Source organism: Phaethon aethereus (genome assembly GCF_964289735.1).
Source record: "Phaethon aethereus genome assembly, contig: HAP1_SCAFFOLD_396, whole genome shotgun sequence".
NCBI lineage: Eukaryota > Metazoa > Chordata > Aves > Phaethontiformes > Phaethontidae > Phaethon > Phaethon aethereus.
In genome coordinates, this window is record NW_028114040.1 from 26,586 (window position 1) to 34,790 (window position 8,205).

The window sequence follows — 8,205 nt, forward strand, 5'->3', positions numbered from 1 at the left end:
TTCAAATCTAGTTTAAGGCTGTTTCACTGAGCCCTGCTAAGTCCTGTGCAAGGATCCTTTTCCCCCTTTCAGACACGTGTACCCCGTCTGTCACCAGCAGGTCTGGTGTCGTGTGGTCATGATCAGAAACCCCCAATTCTGCCGGTGGCACCAGGCTCAAACTGCTGGCTCTTCCTCTTTCTTCCCTCATCGTTCTGCAGCTGGAAGGACCGAGGAGAACACTACCTGTGCTCCCGGTCCCTTAACCAGTCGTCCCAAGGCCCTGAAGTCTCTCTCGATTGCCTGTGGACTTCTTCCTGCAACTTTGTCACCGCCTACGTGAAAAATCAATAATGGAGAATAATGTGAGGGCCGTACCAGGGTGGGAAGCTTATTCTTCACACCTTTAACTGGGGCCCCAGGGAGACAGCAGACTTCCCTCAGAAGGGGGTCCGGTCTGCATACGGGGCCTTCTGTGCCCTTCAGAAGGGAGTCTCCTCTGGCGATGGTCTGTCTTTTTCTTTTTGTGGAAGCGGTACCAGTTCAAGCAGATGGGTTTATGGCAATAACCATCAATGGCCGTTGGCTTCTTTGACGGAACTTCCCGAAAATGCAAGAAGAGACACTCAGACACCCTGAGCTGTCCCCTCCCTTCCCTGGGCCTGGGCACGGGCAGCCAAGCGCCGCACGGCAAAGCCCGCTGCGTCTTCCCCAGGCTGTCTTGGCCTGGCTGGTTGCTGCCAGGAGGGGACAGCGGGTGATGAGAGCCGGGGGGTGACAGGAGGGACACCGGGCGGTGACAGGCCCGGGGGGTGACAGGGGGGACACCGGGCAGTGACAGGCCCGGGGGGTGACAGGCGGGACACCGGGCAGTGACAGGTCCAGGGGGTGGCAGGACACCGGGCGGTAACAGGCCCAGGGGAGTGACAGGAGGGACACCGGGCGGTGACAGGCCCGGGAGGTGGCAGGACACCAGGCGGTGACAGGCCCGGGGGGTGACAGGACATGGCTTTTTGTCACAAGGCCAGGTGAGGCGCAGGGGGGTGCAGCGTTCCGCTGGGCACGCGCAGTGATGCGATCAGGGCAGCCCCGGCGCTTGGCGTCCGGTAAACCCCCCAAGGGAACGCTGAGGCAGAGGTGCCCGAGTGCCCACAGCGAGTGGCTGGGCCTGGGAGCGCTGCGTGAGAGAGGGAGCAGAGGCCGAGCCGGGGCCGCGGGGGCCTCTCCCCGTCGTCCACCCGCCCATCGCTGAGGGCCGCCGGCCAGAGTTGTCGCGGGGGTGAGCTCAGCCCGTGCTGCTTGCCCCGGCCCCCTCGGTCTGCCGTGGTAGACGCCGTCGTGGAGCAGGCCCCGACCATGTCGTGCGTCCACTACAAGTTCTCCTCCAAGCTGAGCTATGACACGGTCACCTTCACCGGCCTCCACATCTCCCTGTGCGACCTCAAGCGCCAGATCATGGGCTGGGAGAAGCTGAAGGCGGCCACCTGTGACCTGCAGGTCACCAATGCCCAGACCAAAGAAGGTGCGTGGGGGCGGCGGGCGCGGGGGCTTGGGGACTGCCCGGCTGGCAGTGTCGCAGACCACCCCGCAACGGCCACGGCCTGCGGGAGCCGCGCTCTGCTCTTTGTGGCCCAACCCCACGTAGCCCGAGTCAGCCTGGGGCCCATCCGGCCGGCATGCGGGGGCACTGGCGGGGCAAGCGGTGCGGGGGCTTACGCGGGGTGGGAAGCCATAATGTGATTCGGCCACGATCGGTACCTGTGGCTTGTGTTGGCGGCCTCACAGAGCTGTTCTTTTATAGATGCTCTTCTGACAGCTACCTCCAGATCTGTGCTTTGGACGTGGCGCAGGCATAGAGGAATGTGTGGTTTATGTGTGATGTACAGGGCTTACCAAAGTTTTGGTTTCCTGGAATTCTTCTAGGCCAAATGATAAGGAAATATGGGAGGATACCTTATAACAGTAACCTCTCCTGATGTCTTGGAAATCGGGTGGAGAAAGCAGAAGGGGGTGGAAATAGAGCAGGTGGCTACTTTGAAGAAATAACTTGTGTTTGGTGACTTAATTTTGCCTTCACCTTGGTTTACCCCACTGCACTGGAAAACTGGTTTGGTGGCTGTGGCAGAAACTGCTCACTAGCAACACTTTGGATCAGGAGCGTGTCTGTGAGTTACCATCTATGCAGACCCTTTAATGGCATCTCGCCCATGAGTGTTCTCGGTATCTAAATGGCACCTTGGAAGTTCTTGTTAATATCGCTTCTGTTCTACACCAAAGACATTGTCGTTCAGGTGCTATTGAGCATCATTTCACCATTTGTCTCCAAGTGTGGTTTTTTCCCTGGTACTAAGTGTTAACCGTATCGGGGCAGTACTGAGCTTTTACGGCAGAATATTTATGGTGACTATATGTAAGGAATGTTCTTAGAGAACTAATAAATTCTTTTCAACCTAAAAAATGGTGCTTGATTCTCAGAGGTGATCATGGTTTTGTGGTAAACAAGCATATCACGAGAGGTGCTGCCACTTGTAGCCTTCTGCAGAACTTCCACAGTCCCCAGTTCGGCACAGGCGTAGCAAACTCCTGCCTTTTTGTGCCTAACCCAGAGACCCCAGGTCTCTGAAACGTCAGTCCAGTGGTTTGTGATCTGGAGCAGAACAATACTCTGTATGACTCCGTCCCGCAGGCAGAATCCTTTGGGCTTCTAGAACTGCGGCTGCTGTGACCTGCCAGTTGTTTGTCTGGGCCTCCGTACGGTTTGAGCTCCTTCTCCACGAACAAGTGCAGCGCAGGCCTTTCTTGACAGGCGTCTGTGTACTGGTTGGATTTGCCTTTTGAGAAGAGCTCTAGGCGCTGGTTTCAGGATGTGACTTGTGTAAGAGCTTCTGGTTTTGTCATGAGCAGTCCTTTCTCCTACAGTTTGAAACTGCTCTCAAGTCCCGAGGAAGCTTGCTCTTTGCTTCCCGGTGCGGGGAAGGTCAGGAGCTAGTTTTGGCTAAATGGTTTCTGAGTTTTCTGAAGAAGCCTCCTGTCATCTGGAAATAGAAGGAAAATTTTCATTTCATGGTTGACATAATGTCTTGTGGTAGGCATGTTTTGGTCTATGAGAGGTTCCTGCCCGTAAGAATAATCTACCGAACAATGGAGCCTAAATCGTGAGAGAGCCCTGTTTTGTGTATGATCACTGGGCAAAACCACCCTGACAGAGCTTGACTAGGTAGACAGCATCTTTGGTTTTCAGACCATCGTTCTGATTCGGTCTGCAAAGGTCAGGGCTTTTAACATGTAAAAGTGTAGGCAGATTGCAGGGAATGGCTGCTGGTAGTGCTTTAGAGGATTTAGTCATAGCCAGCTTGTGGTAAGTCCAGTATCAAAACCATTCTCATGGAGACATCTTTGCGTGTTAAACTCACTCAGTCCAGGACTCTTCCAGTCCTCTACTGTCTGGCTACCTAGGGAATGCTATTCTACAGCTACCATGAAGCTCAAGTGCTAAACTTTCTAATGGTGCTTGTTGATGACATCCATACTCAGATGATGGGATCTGAGAAGGGAGAGGGCAGAGATGCTTTGCTGTTTTGTAAATCCAAGAATTTACCCATTAAGGAAGAAAAGAACCTTATGTTTACAACGTCAAACATTTGAAACTTAGAAAATACCAGAAATAAAGGTTGCTTGTGTCATCTAAGTTTGGCCCTTCTTTGCTATGAAGGATATGATCTTGAATTACATTACTGCACACAAACTTTTTACCACAGGGCCCCATTTTGTCCAGTGCCCAGAATGGACAATGCCTATGGAACAAGTATCTCTCTAACAGTTTCAATCTTCATCGTTCAATGTATGGTGAAAGACCTTATTTACTGAACATCACAGCCATTTTGAGATTAAAAGAAAAATAAAAAAGCCTTTTTGAAATTTGCTTATTCCTTTGTTATTCCTTATTTTCAGGTTGTGGAGCATTTGTCTACATGAACAAAATAGAGCTCCACACACCCATCCAAGATGACAGGGGATATTACCTACGCTAATGATGCAAGAAACATGCAGATTCAGATAAAAAGATATCACCTAATCTTAAATGTCCAATTTGTTATGATAAAGACCTATCTTTAAGAACATTTTTGCATTACAAATATATTTGCTAGTTATTCCCAGTTATTACAATTGTTAGGGCAATTGTAATACGGTAACAGTTCCGTAATTAGGCCTCAAAAGCTCAGCCAGCCACCTAGAAAGAGTGGAACATACATTTAATTATTACCTAAAGCACTAGTTCAAGCAGCGATTTTTGCATTTTCTAACACTGAAATGTTTGACTTCTCAACCTTACTCATAACCCTATTAATAGGAAGCAAAATGTGCATGCAAGTACAGTAAAACACACAAGTATGATTTTTACGGGTACAGTGAACTGCCTTGCTCACAGCTAGGCTATGCTGGGATAGGGCTCGAAAATACCTAACCAAAGATAGCTGACTAGAAGTTGCCGATACAGCTAAAATATCCTATGCCATGCTAAAAGGACAAATATAGCCGTCACAGGTTCTTTATATTGACCCTGCTCACTCTCTTTTAGCCATCTAATTCCTATTTTCAAGATAGGAAATGGATAGGGATGGAAACACAGAGATTCAGAAGACTTTGCTTTTTGCAACCTAAGCCAGACCAGAAGGCTTGTCATGGTACCTGTGCCATATTTAGCTGCAGTTTTCATGTCTTTGAGAGAAGAGGCATTTGGCTGCCAGTTTGTAGTACTGTTTTGATGATTAAACATCCTTTGTAAGTGTGGAAAATAACTGGGCATGGACAAGCAAATGCTTCAGGCAAGGGCAAAGTAGAGATGGGGGCAGTCCGTAATATTTCTGTCAGGATCAAAAGCTGAAGGACGTTTCCACTCAAAGAGCTGAGTCTGTTGGGAGCTCCAGTCTCCCAAATGCCAAAACCCCGTGTCATAAGCATCGGTCAGCCCTGACGTTTCTTTCTGCCACTCTCTAACACAGTTTATCTGGGCTTTTTCTTTGGCTGGTTTTTAATCTCTGGTAGGTGTACAAGTTCCATCAAACTGCTTGCAAAGCTGCTGCTTGCCCACCTTCTGCTGGGGGTCAAGCCAAAAGGATGAAGCCTTGTGCTTGTACCAAGCCCAAAGCAGAGTTAACACCCTTAGAAGGTCCCCCTGTCAGCCCTGAGCCAGTGCGCAGTTATCTAAGCTGCGATGAGATGGAAGAGCCTGGAAAACAATTCCTCGAGAGGAGGCGATGGAAGAAGGTACAGTGTGTGTGGCCCTGGGTGTTCACTGACGCCCTCAGTTGCGTACCTGGGTCACTGCTGTACTTGCCCGGGGACTAAGCCCCAGTTCAGAGCAGAAATTCTTGTTACTAATCCTGGGTGCCAGAGCGCTGCTCCTGCTCTCTCCTCCCTGGTGCGACCTGAGCACACAAGTGCCCTGCCTGCTCCTGCCTTGCTGCGAGGGGAACTCGGGCGTGAGAAGGACAGACAGACTCATATAGTTACAGGCTCTCTTGAGGGAGGAGTCCTGGTTTTGCTTTGCTAATCGCTTCTGTAGCATTTCCTGGACCATGACCAGAAGTGTGAATAGAGAGGCCAATTAGGCCATGAACTAAGTTTCCAATTAAGGGTTTCCTTCTTACCGTAAAACACCCTTCCATTTTCTCACAGGTAACAGCCTGAAAGATAGAAGCTGAAGCAGCGTGTGCCTCTTGTGAAAATAAGTAAGAAGCGGTGGTTGCATTCAGTTGATCCTTACTTGCTTCCTGTGTAGGAAAACGGTACATTAATTTTTGTGTGCATATGCAGGGCCTTGATAAATGTTACTGTGTGAGCACCATGTATGTGAATGGCAGGCTTTCTGTACATTTGTGACTGATCTTTCTTGTTTCTTTTAGCGAGGAAAATCGTGATATGAGTCCCCAGGAACTGAAGAAATGCAAAGAACTGATGAAGAAAGAGGTGCAGGTTAGTTCTGGTTTTATATTTCCTTGGCTGTGCTCTAGCCAATTGCCTTGTCTTAAGCAAATGAAATGAGCTGAGTACTGGGTATTTTCCATCCCTGCACAGTTCTGTCTTGCGACAGACTTTAGCAGCCGTAGGAATGGACTCTGGGCCTGTCCTGTGCTGAGGTCAGAACAGGTATTCAGAAAACAAATCTGTGCTTTTCCAAAGTGCTTACACGACGGAAGACAACGGATGGCTGTGGGTGGGTGGGCATAGAGAGGAATGAGGAACCGTGAGGTGGGTCCGGCCGTAGCATGAGAGTTTGCATGGCCTTGAGCAGCCCAGCAGGGATTTTCAGGCAGCACGGCCGGCTGCCAGGGTGTGTGAACGGCTCCTGCCGAGCGTGGAGATGGGCGTGGGAGAAGACAGTGCCGTTCTTATTGGTGTGTGGCAGGTGGCAGTCGGTGGAAACTGCTCTCAGGGCCTGTAATTAGGAGCTGTCGTCTTGGTACTTGGTGGGAAGTAGCAACAGGAAGGAGGCTAAGTCATGAAAGGCCATATTAACTGTATGTGTGAAGTGAGGGAAACAACTGGAGGGTGTTAAGGAGACTGTTAGTTGTGCCTAAAGCAGTGAGTGAGATGGTCCTTGTAGGAGCTCTCTGAGTGGGTCAGAAGCGGGCAAGACTGCACATAAGGACAGTGCAGGCTGTGGGCAGTAGCTGAGCCGATCAGAACTCAAATAGGAGATGACTTGGGCAATACCTGGCAAAGTCATCCTCTGGTACGTCTTGCGCAGGCTGTGTGAGGCCTGACTGCTGGCAAGGAAAGGAGTGTGCTAGGAGTCTTGCAGGAATGGGGATAGATGTGATCGCAGACTCATTTCTTCGTTTTCCATGGGCTGTCAGTACACCCCACATAACTCATCTTGCATTCCAAAAGAAGTGCCACCCTTTTGGTGAAAAGAGGGGGAAAAAAAAGGAACTTTGTGGCAGAGCTAGGACTTGGAGTGAGAACACCATGCTGAATCTTACCATTCTAGAGTATTAAAAACATTGCCTCGAAACACTTCCCCGAAGTAAGAAGGCATGACTCGCTGAAATAGCTCTTTTCCTAGGAGCTGCTTGTGACCTAAACCAGATTAGAGAGTCTTGCCTGCTGTTAGTCACTGAGGCTGATGACAAGTCACCCCACAGTTTCGACGAGGCCAGAACAAGATAGATATGTGCGCTCCTCTGTGCTGACTGTAGTTTCGGGAACATATTTTGCATAAGTTGGTTTCAGGTTTTGCTGATTGTGGGTTTGGCAGGATCTATTGTGCTGTTAACATGATGGCAATAACAAAATGCAGTGGCATGCAGGGGAGACTCAGAAGGGTAAAAGTGAGAAGGAAACTCGTGGGTTGAGATAAGAAGTTTAATAATTAAAAAGAAATTTAGAAAAAAAGGAAAAAAAAACAGGACAGAGGAAACTAAGCTCCCAGAAGAACAAGCGATGCAAAACAATTGCTTGCTACCAACCGTCTAATGCTCAGCCAGTCCCTGAGCAATGGCCCCCCCGCAAACCTACCCCCCCAGTTTTACTGCTGAGCACAATGTCATATGGTATGGAATATCCCTTCGGTCAGTTGAGGTCAGCTGTCTCAGCGGTGTCCCCTCCCAACTTTCTGTGCACCCCTAGCTTACTTGCTGGTGAGGCAGTGTGAGGAGCAGAAAAGGCCTTGATGCTGTGGAAGCACTGCTTAGCGAGTAACTAAAACCTCAGTGTGTTATCAACACTATTTTCAGCACAAATCCAAAACATAGCCCCATACAAGGTACTATGAAGAACTTTACCCCAGCCAAACACAGTAGAGTAGGGCATTTTGGATTTCATATAATTTGCAAGTTGGAGCTATGTGAGAAGTGAAGCTGACTAAACAGTACGAGACTATAAACAATACTCTCAGCTTCATTTCTTAACACAAGGTGCAACCTTGAGGGAAGGAACAAGATAGCCACAGAGGGAACACAACTGCTGAACTTTGCATGAACTATCCTAATTAACATCTAATTGGCATAGTAGAAACCCGCCCTCAGGTAGGGAAAGCCCCCTACCCACAGAAGCCCCTTCCTCACTGAGCATGTGCAGTAAAAAAGAAGGACGCTGTGACTTCAAGTGGAGACGAGGCTTGTGAGAACCAATGGGGACAAGGGTGACGGAGCCAACTGGCAAAAATATGGGTAACTGTTGCTCGAAATGTATAAATATTTCCTGTCTGTGAACTGAGGGGTG